At 41.0% G+C, this 20229-nt stretch overlaps 1 protein-coding gene and 1 long non-coding RNA gene across 10 annotated transcripts in view; one reads left to right on the top strand and one right to left on the bottom strand.

Annotated features, from left to right (window-relative positions):
- LOC143352662 (uncharacterized) overlaps window positions 1–20229 on the bottom strand; it is a 607068-nt gene that overhangs the window by 159140 nt on the left and 427699 nt on the right. The window lies entirely within an intron of this gene.
- The window catches only part of Mdr49 (Multi drug resistance 49), a 148227-nt gene that overhangs the window by 70628 nt on the left and 57370 nt on the right, over window positions 1–20229 (top strand). The window lies entirely within an intron of this gene.

Genomic DNA, 20229 nt, shown 5'->3' on the forward strand with positions numbered 1-20229 from the left:
CGTCCGCATCCCTCGATTTAGAGAGAAGGTCGCTAGAATTTTAACCCTGACACTGCAGGACGATATTGGCAGCTTTTTCTTTTCTTTGACGTTGTCGACATCCTGCAATATTTTTTCATATCTGTCCGCGGCTTCACGTTTTTCAATTTCAATTGAAGGCTAAATGGAGTGAAAGCGAAGCGAACAGAGTGCAAGTCTTTCAATTTGGCACAATCTCCTGAATCTTATGGCACAGAGCAGTGCATTTCACAATTTGAGATAGTGGTCAAAGGTAGGATTCATCTGTCCGTGACCTCGCATTTTTTAATCAATTCCCACAATTTCAGTTATACACTAAACAGATTGTTAATCCTTTGAAAGCAAAGCAGGGAAACTCTTTCGATTTGGCACAATTTCCTGAATCTTATGACACAGAGCAGTGTGTTTCACAATTTGAGATAGTGGTCAGAGGTAGGGTTTTGCGATTCAGGGTGCAAAGATCGAAGTTTGGATAACTCGAAGCTGACAATGAGACTGACGCATGACGCGGCGGAAGGTAGTTAGAAAATGCCTTTAATCATAGCGATTAGAGTCTGGCAGCTATCATTGTTGTTGTATCGTTGATCCGAGAAGAGCGCCTATTCGATTCATTCGTGACGGTTGTTGCTCTCGAGAGTAGAACTCGTGGAGATACTCTTCGAAGTTTGTTTCGAGTCAACAAGTCGCGTTAGATTGAGATCTGCGGTTTCGCGTGGAATCCGAGTCACTGTTTATTAACGATCAATGATACCGCTTATATAATTACTTTCGCGTAGACTCCGCTGATGTATTAATTAACGGTGGGGATTAAGTGGGAACTTTGTTCTCTGGCGCTTTCGCAGTACATGTACGTGTTTGGTACTTCGACTGTTAGGAGTGCAAATTGAGATGAATGATTACTAGCTACGATTCTAATTCATATATTTTTTAACCAATTGTTTTACACGCAAGAAATTGAACTTTTCCTGTGGGACGAGTAGACTTAGATTTCGATGACTAATCAACCTAGGATAAGAGTTACATTGATGAAGCTTAACAGATTTAAAGTACACATTGATATTACTCACTATGATTATTACTTATTATTGCGATATATTCTTTTATACACTAGAAGAGATTAATATTGTCACCGTAGCAAGAAAACACGTATGTAAAACTTTAAATATTATATGAACGTTAATAGAAAGGTAAAGATAAAGCAAGGAAAGATAAAGCAAGAAAATTATAATTAGCGATGCGAGTCATGAACAAGTATCAATACCGTGTTTTGAAAATACTAATCCACTCAGGATTACAACGCAATAAAAATCAACTTTAATCTTAAACGAGCTTCTCGCAGTAATTGCGGATTTTCGTGAATCCACAATATCAGCACAACTTGGATCGTGCAAGAATCAAGGATGATTAAAAAAAATTGACGAGGCATTGTAATCCCCCGCGGCTTTATCTATAGATCTTCATTGGCCGCGTGATCGATTGTTTTCTTTTTCTTTATTTAGAAAGTCCATTAATATATCCGCTAATACCAGCTAATCGATACACATCACACGCTTCTGTCAACTTCGCGGAAGATCCGAAAATCGTCGAAATTTGTTCATTGACCTGGTGAACGCGTTGTGTGCCATTCACGTGTGTACCAACGAGTCATTGATCCCTGGTGAACGCTTCGCTTATTAAGAGCGTACTATGCCGGCTCGCGTAATCGACGGAAAACGTGAAAAGCACGTGCTGCGCCGAGCGAATGCAACAGGGAAGCCGGGTTCCTGCATCGGGCTGACCTGTCGTCCACTCGGGTCAACTCGGTTTGCCTTTTCCGCTCGTCGACTTGATCCGGATGCCATGATTAGACTCATCCTTATGCAATTGTAGCCCACGGAAGATTCCGAAGCCCTACAAGTTCGTTTCCTTCTGAGCGAAATTATTTCCATGCCAAACAACTTTCGTTGGAAAGCTCTACAAATCATTTCTGTTCAAAATTTAATTTTTTACGGTTATCCTGCTACTTGTAAATCATTCTAAATCCTTAATACAATTTATATATATATATATATATACTCTTTTATAATAATAATAATTTTTTAAATAGAATGTATCGTTGGAGGAACTATAAAAATAATTAATGGCAACAGAAGGCTCAAAATTGAAAACATTCAGTTCGTCTATACGTTCAAAATGATTTTTGATCAAAATTTAACTTTGTATAGAAGTACTGGCGCTTGTAATTGATTTCAAACTCTTCATATATGTATGTTGTTCGCATTTTCTCAAAAGAAAATTCCGTTTCATGTAGAATTGATTATTAGAGCAATAATAATTTTTTAAATAGAATGTACCGTTGGAGGAACTATAAAAATAATTAATTGGGACAGAAGTCTACATGTGTATGCCCTGTGAAGTGATTTGTGTACGGATTTCGTGCTTTTCACGAACAAAAGTTCCAGTTTTTACAGAATTGATTATTATAAGAATCTTGAAAGAAATTTGTTGAAACAGAAAGATGAAAATATTTGTCCACGAAGGGTGTGATTGCGATGTTAATTGCAATCTCTTGTGATTAGGAAGTCGATTGTAGTTACATGCGAACAGTTCTTAGACCACGCGTGTTACGGTGATCGACTCGTGTCGTTCGTTTATTATAGAACCACTACGGTAGCTTCTATTTATGGATTCCTTGAAGCGACTATGTCGAGAATAATATTTACCCATGGCCTGTAGTTTCATTACGTGGAAAAGCGAACTACACGACATTCCCTACTCGCTATTTTAATTTCGGAGCGAAATTTACTCGCCCCTACTTTCCCAGTTGCTATTACCGCTTCGCCCGAGGCAGGCGGTGCATGAACACAGTATTTGCACGCTCTGATCGTTTATAAGAATAAATACGTTAAATGCAGCTGGGTTTTACATTATAAGAAGACATGATTTTGCTCGAAAATTATAGAAACTCAAAGGTCTTACAAAATTTTTTCCTGCTTCAATCTACCGCGGAAGATTGAGACTTCCTCTATCTAACGATACCTTAAACATTGCTCTACGATTTTTTTTTTGGCCGCCTTAGCGAAATTCGAATGGAATATGTACCATCAAAAATATAACCCAAACTATGAGGGCTTCACACAACCGAACATACTCTTCGTTTCTGTTACATAAAACGGCCAAAAAAATCGTAGAATTAAGGTTTCATTGTAAAGAGGAAGTATCAATCTTCAAATCAATGGTAGATTCAGCTAAGAAAAAAATGTTCTGACCTTCATACAATGCTTTGAATTTTTATTTCAAATACAAATGCCTTTTAAAAGAACGAATTGAGGGATGTGCAAGCAGAGATTTCAAGCTTTAAAGCGAGACCAGGTTTATTGTTGCACTATTTATTTTTACGAAATTATCACAGTTTTTCAAGAATCCGTAATTTAGCGTTCAAATTATTTTTGGATCCGCTGTGGGTACACAATAGATATCAATTTTCTTCTTCCTCCAAGAAATAGTAAATCGTAATTCGAGAGGTTAACGATAAGAATTACATGGGGATTTAATTCTCCGGTTCATTTATTGAAAGCACAGTGTTTACTCGATATATGTCCAAAACACGGGTCTAGCCACGGACATATATCGGCCAGGAGGTACTATTCTTTGATCCACTTTACATTCCTCCGTGGTCTCTCGAGCTTCTGGGCCCCTCGCGGGATATACCCCGCGGTGGTGGGGATGATTCCGCGACATTTATCGGCCGTGCCTCGGCGACATATCTAGAGAATTCTTACTATCATCATTTTATAAAATACTTTGCAATCAACTGTTACGCGACAAAACTCGTTCGCCGGCGACAGGGTAGCGCGAAACGATCGATTCGAACTCCGGGCATTAATTGTGGCCGGGAAGTTTGGATTCAATCATGGCCAGCTAGATTGCTAAAAAAGGAGAGCACGATCCGCTAATCAACGAAGATTTCGTATGCATCGAAGCCTCGGAATTAAAATTCAAAGGCACGGATCCTCTCGGCTCGGCTCGGCTCGGCACACGGAGCGGGGCCAGTCCGCGCGAGGAAAGCTCTCGGTGTGCCGGCCGTGTGCTCCCAAAATAATCATCGTCCGTGTATAATGTTTATTAAGCGCGGCTGCAAACTGGCACAAGGTTCGGCCAGGATAGCCGTGTTCGTTGACCTACATGAACGGCTCCGGGGCGGAATATTTTTTTCCGCGAGGAATCGCGTAAATCCGCGCGAACCCGCTCGCTGGCGCGGCGTTTAATATCGCCGGCAAAATGAAGTCCGGCCGGGTCTCCGTGTGCTGCCGTGTTAATATCCTTCGAAATAAAGCCCCCCTGCCGATCTCCATTGGCCACGCAGACGCGGATTGGTAACGCGCCAAAATTTCCACCGGAAATTTTCGCTCGAAGGTTCGCGCTAGAAACATTCCGATGGGGAACGCGCCGCGTTAAAGAAAAACACGAGATTTTCCACGATCAATCGAAATCTCAGAGTGTCCAGTAGTCCAGAGAGTGTGGCCGATTTTTTTCGCACGTATTTTAACTTCTGGAATTAGCAAAGAAATTAGTCTGCACATTTTAATTAACGCTGTAGCCACCGAGAGTTTTCTAATAATGCCACGGAAAAGGCGTGAAATATTCTCAACAATGTCACAACTGTGAACAGAGTGACAGTTACATATTGCAATCAAGGAAAACAATAAATGTACAATGTATAAATTGTGGAAAGGATTCATGAAAAAATATACTATATTTTATAAATGTTATCGATGTAAACTTTTTATAAATTGTGTGCTCTAGTATTATACAATAAATGAATTAAACAACCATTTTTACGTAAATATTAGTATAGAGACGTCTGGGCCTAAAAAGGCCCACCGATGCCAGTGCGGGCGCTGATACAACTTCTGTAAATCAGTATTCAAATTGAAAATATAGTTCAAAGTTGCCCTGCAATTGCACTGCAACGTACAGGAGGAATTTGTTCGAAATTTTTCCGAAAGTCGACATTCCAGAAAGAAGTTCGTAGGTAGAAAAAAGGATATTGGAAAAAGGGGTGTTCACTTGTCCCGCTTTCCAGTTGCATCATGTACCGCACAGTGCACCGAGTTATCGATGCACGAAGCACGTAATTATGAGGTTGCTTCGCAGTGAAGCTTCTTATTCCGAAGTAATCTCCGTTGACAGGCAGGCTTACCTTAATGGACTGCGACTGTTTCTAAAGCGAGAACCGAAGAACTTAGAATATTGTTGCCGGGTTATTGGGTTATTAAACTTGACTTGGAACTCCTGCTTATTAGACTGCGGATGTTTACTCGTCTACGGTGCCTCTCGTGCGATCTAATCAAAGTTCAGCGATGTTTGCATTAACGCATAAAACTGCTTGGCGCGGTAACGTCTAAACACCCGATTAAAATGTACCAAACAGAAATGTCCGAGAGCGTAACAGCGACTACCCTGTTCGAATAAATTTGTAAGATGCAAAAAGACGAATCAAAATTTTTCCCACATTTCAACGAATAACAATTTCTCGATCTGCTCATCGCCTCAGGTTACTTCGATTTGTGCGAAGTTTACAGCATCCCCGAATAAATGACAGTTTCACGCTCGAAGAGTCGTAACTATTGGCAATTCCATGTTTACTCTGTATATGTCCCAAATGCCTAGAAGATAAATGTCCTAGAACTATCCCCAAATGTCCTAGAGCTATCCGCCCCATTTTCTACGTTTGGCGTGGATCAAAGGATGGTATCTCCTAGCGGATATATGACTCTGGTTAGACCTGTGTTTTTATACATAAACAGTGAATTCTCGATACATGTCCAACAACACGGGTCTTGCCAGCGTCATGTATCGTCTAGGAGACATAACTCGAGCCGTGTTACGTTTACACTCCTCGACGTCCGAGACCTGTCGTGCTTCGTGACCTCTCACGAGGTATACTCCCGGGAGTGGGGATAATTCCGCGACGTATATAATCCAGGCCTTGGCGACATACATAGAGATGTCACTGTATCGTAAACACTGTATTGATTCCAGAATTTCACGAATGAACACCAGCGTGTCCCTATCGCACATCAGACCACAGTGCCAAATAGAAAAGTCATTTCGCAAACACGGCGGCTATGCTTCTGTTCTTTCGAAAGTGGAACAATGTTCCCAGATAACGGAATCCGTCGATCGAGCCGTTCGAAACGACGATGCCTCGCGATAGAACTTGCACCGAATATACAAACATTTTCAATCGTTGTTCGCGATTCGATTGATTCAGAAGGCTGATCGAAGATCGGCACTGTTCATTGCGGCGGACCCACGTTCACCCGGCGTAACTCTATTCACGCTACTCCCCACGATCCCGTGTTCCCTGTTTCTTTTTTTTCCGCTTTTGCCCCGGTTCTCGATGGCGAACAAGAGGACCATGGACCAATTCCGCTCCGTTACTAGTCCAATTGACACGAACGCTCTGTTATCTATCCCAGAGTGTTTATCAGTCACGTTGATTTACCTCCAATTGATACGCGAGCCTTGTTCTGTCTCTCCCTCTCTCCATACCTTTCGGTTCCAGTGCATCACGCGACTCTTTTTCCCGGAGGTTTAAATTTCGCGGGCTTCTCGCGCGACAGGTGTTTTTTTCTATTTTTTTTCTTTCCCTTTCTTTCGTATCTCATATCACTCGCTTTTCCCCTCTTCGGCCAACTTTCGTCGTCAAGGGACCCAATTACTGTGGTGGTACTGTGCCTATATTAATTATACTTATTTTTTAATTTTTTTCATTGAAATCGGTTAATATATATGCTATATATCTCTTTTTAAATATTAATTATGCTTTAAAAATAAGTATAACTAATATAGGCACAGTAATTGGTATCCCCCCCTAACTAATTGGATCCTTTACCGTGAACCATATTTTTAATTTGAATACCTTCTACAGCACAATAACAGTCGTTCTATTTTTTTTTATAAATTGTGTTATACTTCTTACAGCCATTCAATACTGTATTGTAAATTTCTGATAAGTAGAGAAGTTTTCACGTAAAATATAGTTATAAAAAATATAATTATTTACATGGACATATAGGGGAAAGTCTCCTCTATCTTTTGACTCAAACACGAACTTTCTTAATTTTTAACAAAATCATGTATTATTATAAAAACCGATATTTTTCGAAAACTGCGCGTGATAGAGCAATTCTGCTTCCGGATGTGATTTCTGTGCTCACCATTTTCGTACAGTGTTATCGCTGCCCCCCCCCCCCCCATCCCCATTCGAACGTCATTTTACTCGGTTAGTTGCATAGCCGACGTCGACTACTATGATTAATAGTTGGTTATCGTTTTTGCCCAGCTAACGTAACCACATGTAACTATTTCGTTCGGCTCTTCTTCTATTATCGGTAGTGGCATACATAAATTTGTACGTCGAACACCACGAGCATGTTGTGGACATTTTAATGGGCATTTAAATTGCTTAGTGGGAAAGATCAAGGTCCGCATGACAAATGATTTGTGATTTCCGTGGTGTAGATATGCAACGACACTTCATGAAAACTCGGAGGATGCTTGAAGACGAAGCTTGATAAGACGAAGAAATAGTTCGTTACCAATGATTCTTCGTTGCGCTGTGTTTATTTGCGAAACGCAAGGTGTTTCCTGCCGCAGTCGTTAATTAAAAACAATTTTGTACAATTTTATAGAGCATTGGATTAAATACTTATCCAGTCAATTTTTTATAAACACGGGTGGTTGGAAACGGTCAAAACTTCGACCTTCAATGGAGGCTACCTTTATCGAAAGAAATTACAAATTGAAAAACATAGATTGCACGATATTTTATGGACCATTAAAACCATTCAATTCTCGCCCTATCAGTGGTTTTCAGTGTAATGGGTATTTCAAAATCGTGTTTCACTGCATGACCTCTGCTTTGACCTTCAAGAGATGACTTCACCATAATAAATCACAAACTATAAAACATAAATTGCACAATACTTTTGCAAGGGTTTTGATAAGCCAACATAAAATGTTATAGAGCCTTGAAAACCAATCAGTTCTGCTTAACTAGAATAGATATTTCAAAATGCACTTTAACCTACAAATTAGAAGTTGGGGAACATAAATTATACGGCATTTCTGGTGAAATAGACCTTGAAGAATCAGTGTAAACATTCACGACCTCTAACGATTGTGAACGGGTAAAATCGAAAAAATTTCCGTTTTTATTAATACGGAATATTAGCTACGAAGTTTGGCAACTCCGTCTCCATTTACGATCGATAGGCGTAGTATTATAGTATCGGCGTGGGTTTCCCGAATTATCGCCAAGGTCGCTTGATAATTTTCGGCCATCTGTTCCGATACCAACGCGATTGCGTACACACATATACGATTTCTCGAACGGACCGGTGCGCAATCGATCCCACGGTGTTGCGCACCGAATTTTCGGATTTCGAATTTACATAGCGCCAGAAAGATTTCAATTTGAGCACTTCATTGTGTCATCCCACAATATAGTGATTTCTCTATATATGTCGCCAAGGCCTGGATGATAAACGTCGCGGAATTATCCCCACTCTCGGGGGTATATCCCGTGAGGGGCCATCCGTCGATGACGCATCGATGTGGACTCCATCTGAACACTTTTGACCGATCATCTTGTAATATAAATAAATTATCTTGTAATAGATGTAATTTTCTAAATAAAGAAATCGAAATATTGGTCTAGTAGAGAGTAATCAACTGGTATCACTGGTAGGTGAAGTGTCAGCACTAGCATTAGCTCAGTTATGCAGGGTGAAGAAAAGGTCCGATACTCATAGGTCTCATGTGAGTGAGAAATGTGTAATTAACTTAGGTCCTAATAGCAATCCTTTCCCTGTAAAATCGACTTTTATTATTTATTATTATTCCATATCATAACTGGTTCTCTTCGCAACACATTGAATGTATACACGTCATAGGCGCGACCGAAGATTTGCACTACGACCTGTGTTTAAAATCTTGTGTTTACGTGTACCGCTAGTGTTTACAATCTTGAACTAATACTTTCGACTTCTCTGTGCCGGAGGCAAAATAACACGACCATGATATGGAACGCTAATAAATAATAAAAGTTGATATTACAGGGACAGGATTGCTTTTAGTACCTATATTAATTAGATATTTTTTACTCCTCACCGTGAGTACTGTAAGCATCGGACCATTTTCTTTTAATTACCCTGTACATAAACACTCGCGACAACGATCTCGAATTTCCTTCGTCGGGAGAAAGATACGGACACTATGAACACGGGGATAATGACTTTCGGTGCTTGGATTTTCTCCATCGTGTACCGAAGATCGATAGAAAATCCCTGGATGAAATAGGAGAGTCCGATTATCGTTCATCGTAATCCAGACCGTCCCCAACGTTGCTTCTTCCCGTTGTTTTACAAGATGGTTCGTGCCCGTGCCACGCTCGAGGCGTAAAAATTGGACGGCGATCGACGAGAGGCTGCGGCGGATTTTCGAAAGTCGTAAACCGCGATTGGAAATCGTGCGGGATTGTTCGCCCGCGGCGCGAACCGGCTCGCTTTGGGAACGACCGGGGAACTTGGTATCTTCACAGATTTCCCTCCGGCCGCTTTATTTTTCATCGCGAGAACGATTACTCCCGCAGATTTTATTCAGTTCGCCGAAAACGAAGCTGTCCTTCGACGATTCGTCCACCACCTCCTCGCCCCGCGAGAAAGAAAGGAAGGATCGTAGAAAATGATCTAGGCGCTGCTTCCGCCCCCAAAAGTCGATTTTATCTTGACTACAGGGGCATCGAATTTCACACTTGTTTCGATTGAAGTATTCTTTCCTTATTGCGGATTTTTATGCAAAATTATCTGAATTCCAAAGAACTGGAGCGATCTATTTATTTTCACTGTTTTAAATTGCAGCTACTTATTTTTGACGTAACTGCGGATTCGTTGATCCAAGGTGAATATTGTTATTCTTACCACAAAGTCTATCAAGACGTCCTCGAATGTAAAATAACCACCAAGAGATTCTTCCCTTTCGATCTCTCTATCTCCTAAAGTCACAATACTTGATCAATTTCGTCCAAATAAGTTTACTAAAAAAGAGTCATACATTTTCGGAAGTTCTCCGGGCGTAATAACCGAACGCTGCGATCAAAGATTATAAGAATTATTTCACGAACGAACCGTCAACAAACGACCGCTACAAAGAATATCGTATCGTATCCCAGCGAGGGATATTATTAAATAATAAAGCCGCTAATCAGTCATCGGCGTAATTGGCAATTCAACGGTCATCGATCGTCTCCCGTCGGCTCGAGTGTCTCCCGGCACACTCAGACGTCGGCGTCGGTCTGCTGATCGAAAATCCCCAGCGTTATCACCGTCGAAGGAATCAGTCTCTTTTACCTATCCACGGCTTCTTGTTATCTGTCGAACACCGTCAACTCGAACGACACTCCGAAAAGATGATCGAACCCGGCGATACCCGGGCAGTGACGCGTCGCGTCGATCGGATTACCAGCAGCCAATCTGTCGATCGGAATAAAATTTTATTTCATTTCTCCGAAGATCGAAGTTCTCGCGAAACTGACTGCCAGTGCACGAAAACGAGAATAGGAGCTTCTTCCCTCGAGTACCGAAGACACACACGCGTCGAAGTTATCGTCGGTCCGGTGGGAAACAGCTTGACGGAATTAACGTTTATAAGGGGATTATGTCGGCTCCGGTCAGACATCGAAAAGATACCGGGTGTCGCGTGGCGAAATCTTTCCATTTGTCACGAATCGGATTACGTTCCCGCGCGGAGACCGAGTTTCTCGTTCGATACCTCGAGCCCGAGCAGAGCCCGTCTTCTTCGAGCCTTTCCTTCCACCGGACCATAAAAATGCAACGGCAGTCGCGTCTCCTCTCGTAGAGCATTCGGGGATCGACGATACCGAGACGATACCGAGCTGCAGATTGATCTACGACGCGATACATCGACGCCACATCGATCTCCCCGTTATCTCGCGGCAATATCGCCGCGATTTCGAGTACGCGGACGGAATTTCCAACCACGCCAGCCCATTTCGCGATTATTTTTGGATCCAGGGGGCACGGATCTACGCGCCGCTTTTCAAACATGACCAGACTATTTCGATCGAACCACACGGCGATCGCGAAAATCATTGTCGCCTTTGCGTATACAGTGATTTCTCTACAAATGTCCCCAAGGCCTGGATGATAAACGTCGCAGAATTATCCCCACTACGAAGCCTCGGACGCCGAGGAGTGTAAACATAAGACGGCTCGGGGTATGTCTCCTGGATGATATATGTCGCTGTCAAGACCTGTGTTGTTGACATATATCGAGAATTCACTGTATTTCGTTGCTTCTTCTGACATTTTCAAAAAATCTGTTCTGACTGTGACTGATAGTCATTTTCGTGAATGCCTCTTATCAAACAAAGAACAAATAAATGTTTTTAAAAATATGCACGCATTTTAATGTCTATTCATCTATACTTGTCTAATGAAATTTTTATATTGCCTAAGCTGTACGTTTGTTTTGTATCGTTCAAGTGCTGCAATTTTCCCTGTTATGTTTTTGACAAAGGCTATGGCCGGATTTGGGAGTCAAATTCGCCCCCGGCCCAATTTTAATCGAGCTTGAACCATTCGATAGCCTACCGAATAAGAAACCTTTCTGCCAAGTTCCAGCCCGATACCTCATCTGTAAGGGTAGTTATAGAGGAAAATCGAAAAACCAGTTTTCGGCCCATTTCCCCTTTTTAATGACAATTTAAAATTCCGAGAAAAATCTGACATATTTCGGATACCAAGCCACAAATTAGGAATCGTTTTCAGATTTTTCCGTTGCAAATTCTGGTTGTAAAAAATGAAAAACACGAAAAGAATCGAAAAAATGCAGATTTCATATAGAAGTTGAAGAGACACTGCTGCTGATTTAATTTAGCAATGAGATATTGTCGTAAGTATTGTACTCGATTTTCTTCAAATTCTTGAGTTTGGTCCTTCATAGTTGAAAAAAATGAAAACCACTTTTTTCGGCGTTTTTCTCGCGAGAAACTAAGTAATATTACTTATCTTTTCTGAATCTTAAAAATATATTATGTAACATTAAACATTCCTACGATCAGAGAAACATCGTCCAAACTTTAAAACTTGCGCACTACAAAAAAAAAAAAAAGAAAACGACGAAAATTATACCGTGTAATTTTAATTTTAATTTTACCGTATACTGTGTTGATTTTGTACAATTTTATAGAGCACTCGATTAAATGTTTGTTCCATCAATTTTTTGTAAACATGTGTGGTTGGAAACGGTCAAGACTTCGACCTTCGAAGGGAGCTCTTTTTATCGAAAGAAATTACAAATTAAAAAACATAAATAACACGATACTTTATGAAGCATTGAAACCATTCAATTTTTGTCCTATCAGTTGTTTTCAGTACAACGGGTATTTCAAAGTGAAGAATCGTACTTCGCTGCTTGACCTCTACTTTCACCTTCAAGAGATGGCTTCACCATAATAAATCACAAACTATGAAACATAAATTGCGCAATACTTTTACAAGAGTTTTGATAAGCCAACATAAAATTTTAAACGATTAAAACAATTAAAATTAAAAAATTAGAAACAACAACGACAGCATAATAGTAGAGACAATAACAAGAATCGAACAGTAAAACCGCCAAAGAGGGCAAAACCGTAAAAACAAGAATGGCGACGCACTGATAAAAATAACAAAAGGCAGGATGTTTCTTCGCAGAAACGACGAGACGTTTCCGCGTGATCTCACGTCGCAGGAAGATGTAAAAATTCAAAGGACCCTGAATGTGCGTCAGCCTTGGTTTATTTACGGTTTCGCGTGCGTGATCGATATCCGGTGGCAATGTTTCTCGAAAGAGTCTCGCGCCGGTGACGGGTATCGCGATTGATCAGCGTCAGCTCCTTTTCAAGGGAAAGATACGCTGGTTGGCGAGGGATAATTCGGATCCGGCGCCGAATTACCTCCCGATAACGACAACGCCGTCGTATCGGCTCGATCGTCCATTATTTCGCGTATCATCGATTAATCTGGGCCGTTCGTGTACCACGGCTGCTTCTCATCGGTCAATCTGTCCGCAATTACCGGCGCTCCGGGCGCATGATATACAGGGTGTCACCGATCTGGTCGTACAAGCCGCAAGGAGGTGAATCTGCGTGAAAAAATAAGTCGAGAAGAAGGAATAATGTTTTCTCCTCAGAACATTCGTTCTCGAGAAACATGAGTTTAGCACTAAACTTGCCGACGCTTCTTGTATACCTATTCCTACCGGTCCTTAAGCTCCCGGTCTTCGTAGATTCGAGATAAGGTAGAGTGACTACATTACCGACAAAAAATGATTTTACGTGCCTCAAGTTTTCGTCCTTATATGAGAATATTTTGTCGCTGGTAAAGGGCTCATTCGAAAGAGGAAGATTCAATAAGGTACTAATAAATTTTAATTTTATACAATGATTATTTTAATTTATATTAATGAGTTTTCCTACTTTATGCTACTAACTATTATTTTTAATTATATTAACAAGTAAGGTAAAAAATAAATGAAATTTGTATTACTGTCCGGATACCGGGTAACTAAAAATTTGGGCAGCACATTCTTGTTATTTTTATAAAGTAATGTAAAGTAGTGACTTTTAGTGCTCCGTGAACCTGGTGTTAAGAACATAATCACAGTGTACCGCGATCCTCTTGAAAATTCGACCACGCAAAGTATCGAACAGCCAGAAATACTTCAAGTTCATTTTCCCTCTTCTCGTCCAAGAATACCTTCCCAATCACAAATGTTGACGCTCAACCTGTCGACAACCGCGGAACTGCCTACCTAGAAGATTCGCGTTAATTAAGCAAATTTCGTTCCATTTATCACTCGGATCATCCCTGATTGTATCGAATAAGAGACAGTACCCGTTCCCTTGAATCCCAGATGTTTTTCCTGGCAGAGAACCGGAAACTGTCGCCAGTTTAAGAAGAGAATCTGCTCCTGCGGCGTTGTTCTTGGCACGCCGCTCGCCTGTTTTTCCTGATTAACGCTCGGAAGGCGTACGGTTCGACGATTCTGCAGATTGCAATGTTTACTTCCACCTATACGATTGTTCATTAATTTTTTCCCAACCTACGTATCGCGCTCAATCAAAGAACCTTCGATTGAACTTGACTAGACTAAACTCGATCATACGAGATGGAAATCAGATGAAAATGTATTTCCTCTTTCAATAATTTTAATGAACCGGAAATAACGCTAAATCTTTATGGAAAATAAAAATGTTCTACCTCGACCAGGAGAAATGGAAATCAAATGAAAATGTTCGTCAATCGTCCGTACAATCAAGCGAGTCATTTCCTAATAGAAATAAAAAAGAAAAAAAGCGAGTTCAAAATTAGGTTTTTTTCTAGAATCGTACCTATGTTAAATATGATCCAATTTAATTCTCACGGTACACAAGGATTTAAAATGTACAGTTTTCCTCGAGGAAAATATTTACCTCCATTGTGTTATATCAATTAACCATTAAGTATTCGGTTTTTCTTTGACCTTCCTTCTAAAAACTTGGAGCTTTTCTAGCATAAGGTATTGTTGCTACATTTCCTAATACTGATCCTAGTAACACAAGAATTCATTGAGGCATTTCAAGATAATGTAAAGGAAGTAGAACTGAAGGGTTAAGGGTGAAAAACCTAAGACGTGTAGATACAACGACTAGAGGGCGGATTTGTATGCAAAATAAAAATTGTCTGGATTAATTGCAACATATTTTCCGTACTTAATATACGCTCGAAGAAGTCGTTCAGCAATCTTCGACTTCGATCGAATATTTTCTGCAGGGGATAGTACCGTGCGAGGGAACGATGGTCGAGAGAAAAAGATGTAGCGTCGACCTGTTCAAGAACGCGTTTTCGCCTCGCGGATCGGCGATTGCGCGCGTATTTCGGTGCAATCGGTTGCGCGATCGGAAAAGAAGGGAACCAGAGAGGAAGAGGAACACGAATCGCGTGGACACGAAGCCCACGCTTTCTGCCAACGTCGGAGAAGCTTCCGCGGGATTGACTTGGCAAAAAAGTGGGCGTCGCTGGCCAGACTCGTCCAAGGTTGCAGACGATCTCGTCTGTCAGGGCCCGTCGCGAATTTAGCCGCCGCGGTCTCGCGAGTCTATAAAAATAAAATCCCGAAGAGAAAATCCTGCCTCTTCGCGCGCTCGCCGCCTGGGGAAACCTGGTTCATCGTCTGCTGAATAATACTATAACCGTAGCTGCGATTTACACGATGCTCTTTCGACACCCTGTCAACCTCTTTCTCTTTCTCTCTCTCTCTCTCTCAACCAACCTCCTAGCTCTAGCGATTAGTTGCCGGTCGCGAATCCGCTTGCCAAAACGGGAATGGAAAGATTTATCTAGGCGGAATCGCATTCTGGTGCCAGCGTCGGAAGTTAGCGGTCATCGGATAGACTGGGTAGCTATTTGCAATATCGCAGGATCATTCACTCGCTGCATGCACCACGCGTGTCTCGCCGATTCAGCCACTAATTCGTTGTAATCCGTTCATTGTCGTGCAACCGGTTCGGGGATCGTGAAGATCGATGGAATTTGTACTTTCGTATTAGAGTCGTCGGGGATTAGGGTTAATTCGAAGGTCTTTCTGGTAATTAATGCTCGGAAGAGTCAGAGATTTGGTGTGATAATCGGTATCGTTTGCATCGTCGCTTATCTGACGTTCGATTTACCGAACCATGAAATTCTCATGCACATGCTGTTGCGATTTTGCCGTGGATTTTAACGATTTTTGTGAACGAATCGGACAGAACGTTTTTCGGAAATTCTGCGTTCGGAAAGACTGCGAATTTTGTTTATGGCTTGTGGTAGCTGCATGGCTTTTAGAGGTTGATTAGAACGAATGAGACAGAAACTTTTATGGAAGATAATTCTGATTCGATTGAATTCATAACACAGATACTGAAATTCTATTCAATTTATATTAGAATCGCGACCATAAACATTGATCAAATGGTATTGCAGATGATATTGTACGGTCGTTTATCTTGGTCTTTTATCAGCCATTAGACTGAAAACTTAATGCCTTTGTCATTAAAGAAATCGTATAGATTCCAGTCAATAAAAACTCCATTAAAGCCCAACAATTTTCAATTGAAAAACCTGTACTCGCATGAAGACCCACTGTCTAATGCATTCGACATACTCTAGAAACATTTGCACTACTTTGCGCCGGGATTTCGCGCGCACACCCACAAAATTCCCAAGACTACGAATACCTAAGCTGATTAGCTACTCGCTCGGATGAAATTTAAATAAATTGGAATAAATCCGAAATTTACTTCGACGGGACCCACCGTGTTTTTCCACACGGGCATGAGAGATACATTTTTATTCCCGAACACTAAAACAAACCGGAAGTATAGTAAACTAAAATATTTCAGTGCGACGCGGTTGCTTGCGGAGCGTTTTAGTGGCGGTATAGTGGATCGTACGACGATTTAGGGGTTGATAGCTGCAATTGGCACCGAGCACCACTGTCAGACAATGAAGACCGGCGAACGACGGTGACGGTTTCCGTGCCCCGGGACCGAATTAACGACACATTCCGCTGCGGACAAGTCGTCGCGGAAAATCATCGTCGCGATAAATCAGCTCCGCGAGCTGTGAATGAAACAAGCGGTTTACGCTCGCTTCGATTTTTCTTATCGCGAGCATTGTCGCGACTTCTCTCTGTCTCTCGTGTTCAAGGCTCACAGCGAGCATAGTTGAATCGGCATCCTCAGCCGCGAACTATTTCGATCCGCTTAACAACAAGGAAGCACCTAAACGGCGGCGGTCATTAAGCAGTCCGACCGCTCGTAAATCAAACGGCCAGAGGCGACCGTGTCTTCGCACGCGATTTCTAGAACGGCTAAAATTAAACCGACGATCATAATTCGATGATTCCGTCGCTAGACGCTGGCTCCTATAACCGAGATCACTCCCACGCGACTGGAACGATAGACCACACGAAACAATGAGTTTAGAGTCCCCGATTGAACATCTTTTGATACTCGAATCTTCACGAAATTTATAGCAGAGCTGTTGCGGGCAGGGACCATAACTGTTATAACCAAAAAGAAGAAAAGTCATGGAATAACAAGTATTGGTTACAAATAAGGGTTATCAGTAACCGAACATTTTTTCTCTTGTTGGTAAATGTTGAGAGAAATTCATTTTCGATCACTTATAACAGTTATCAATGAGAGAAATTCATTTCGATCGCTAATAACGTGAATCTCTAATTATTGATGGATCTTCTGAGAATTTCGGTGAATATTTTTGCCAATACACTGTGGATCTTCATGCAAAATAAAAAATGTTGGCATTGTAAGACGCAGGTACCAAATTAAAATTTCTTTCTTCTTCTGATTATTTTATTCAGCTGTAACTAATACACTGATGCCCTTAAATCTTTTTAATATATCCACTGTTGGAATTGTATGCACACATTTTTGTCATAAATGTGTTTAACGTACAGTTCAGTTATCAGTATGAATCTTCTCCCCGTGAATAGATAATCTACATGTTAGACGAATTTTCCCGATTGTTGGAATTTCGTCTTATCGATAATATCTTTGTATGTGAAATGTAAGAAAATTGTTATTGATATACATTTTTCTTTCTGTGTCAATATTATTTTAATCACACATAGGTTCGCATTTCCATGTATTTCTGCCATTTATAAATTTGTAAAGTACAAGAAAACTGAAAAATGAAAAAAATGACCTTATAGTCAGCAAAATCAATTTTTCATCAAATTTATCTGCAGTCTAGACAAAGAATTGAATTATACCAGAGTCGACACTTATTTGCGCAATCTTCCTTTTTTGCGCAGTGCAATTTTTCTGTTTTCTCCGAAACCGGGCGTTTCAGTCATTTCAACTTGTATGTTAGAATAAATAGGACTTCCAGAAAATTGTTTAGAGAAAGTGTAGTAGAATTACCATTGACTTAAGAAGTTCCATGTAGTTTCCGAGAGCCCACTCCTATGATCGAAGGTTAACTTCACTCGAGAATCGTTTTTATCGAATTCGAGGAGACCCATGTGTCTCGAAGGAGTTGCTCTAAAATATACAGTGTGAGAGAAAAGTACTCGTCCCCTGTTTACTTTCGGTTTCGAGTGTTGATACTGTTCGCAGAGTAACTCTCGCGCAAAATTTACAGTGCGAGGAAGGAAAGTAAGCGAGCGTAACCACCCTTTCAAAGTGGTTCTATACATTTTCTAAATAATAAGTGTATCGCTTTAATCCGTTTACAATGGAATATTTAGCAGTTTAAAAAAGGACTGTTGCATTTCTGTAGGTGAGAATACATCTAGAAGTTGCAACAACACTGGGAATATTCCAAAGTTGCGAACGTGAAAATTCCATTTCTTCGATCATGCTGAACAAATATTCAAACACTTTTATGCTTCCGTTTAGGTTCCTATGAAAAGGTAAACCGATGTTGCTCCGAGGAAAATTCTTCTAAATTCGAATGCCAAAGTAGTATTAACCCTTACAAAGCAGACGTTCATGAATGCCTAATAAAGACCTAATTAGAGAACTACTTAACCCATTTACACTCTTACAGAATTTTTTATAAAAATTCTTCAATTGACATCGAACTTTAATCGCACGCAATCGAGCAAATGTAAAATTAAAAATTCACTGAACTATGTATACTGGAATGTTTAACATACAAATTATATTTTACGCGCACTATAGTCTGAAGAGTAGCATCGTATCTAATATGTTAGAGTTCTAAAGAAACCAATTAGAGTAATATAATGATAGTCCTTTGTTTTCTAAAAACAAAGCAAAGAAAACCCATTGCATTTCGATACAATCTACTCCACATTTTTATCTGTTCCAAATCTTAACAGATTATCTACCACCGATTATTCAAAACAACAAGTCAACAAGTGATATAACAATTTCGTTTGGTATTACTAGGCAAAAGAAGATTTTTAAACTTCATTATGGTACACGTCAATTATTGGAAACCTCATTAATAGGCTTCCGATATACAGGATGTCCCAAAAATGTTGTATTTCCTTGAAAGGAGTAATTCCCGAGGGCATTTGAAGAAACTTTTTCCTTTGAGAAAATGTTCTCCTCGGTTTTGTTAAGGAGTTATTAACAAAATAAACGCACCAATCAGAGCGCGGCTACAGTGCCGGAATCCGTCAGCTTTTGTCGCGCCCTGATTGGTCCGTGTTTTTCTTTAATAACTGCTTAACCAAGTCACGGAGAATATTTTCAAGGCAGTGCGACAATTTTGGGACACCTTGTATTATTTACCGGAAGCCATGTGATTCTCAATGACTGTGCTGAATTAAAAAGCGTACATGACAAAAATTGCCATTGCTGTTAAATAATCTTTCAAGCAATCCTCCAGATGTAAAGCATAAAAGTCTGAAATCTATTAAATAGCCACCGATGTGTAATTAATATGCTAAGATGTACCACCGACACACCAGTCGGAGGTCCTCCAAAACGGAGGTCTCCGGAGCACTAGGAGCATAATCAATCGAGCAAACATTGTCCTTGAAAGTTTCACGGTCCGCGTCGAATCACTTAGCTCGTTGCTTGCCTAAACACCGATCGATAACTCATCGCGAAGAGAACACTCGAGCAGATAGATATCTGGCCACGAAAACAAACGTCAGCGGTTTGGCGGGCCAAGATGGCCGTCTTCTTGCTCTGCCAGAAACCCGGAACGTCCTCTCTGGCTGACGTCTTCGTTCCCGTCGACCGACAGATCGTTCGAACATGGAACACGTTCCGGTGCGCTTGCTAGTTTCGGAGGACGATTCGAGAGTAATAAGTTTCCCGGCGGGGGATCATTTGAAAAAGCAAAAAAAAAAAAAAAGGAAAAGGGGCGGGATCAACTGGTGGTGGCGGGGAGGCAGGGGGCAATTTTACCGGAGGAAAGTTTCGTGCGTCCTCTTCCGGTCTGCGAGCCCGTTCGAGCATTTATCATTCGCGGACGGGACGAGCAGGATTCCGGCCGAGTCCCGGACCGGTCCGAGATGTTTCTCCGCGGGATGGAGAGGGGATACGGAAGCGTAACCGAGAATCGTGCCCGCCGGCCGTTTTCAGATACAATGGAAATTAATTCGCCGGGCTTAACGAACCTCCGAGGGCACGAAGCGGGT

Source organism: Halictus rubicundus, chromosome 3 (genome assembly GCF_050948215.1).
Source record: "Halictus rubicundus isolate RS-2024b chromosome 3, iyHalRubi1_principal, whole genome shotgun sequence".
NCBI lineage: Eukaryota > Metazoa > Arthropoda > Insecta > Hymenoptera > Halictidae > Halictus > Halictus rubicundus.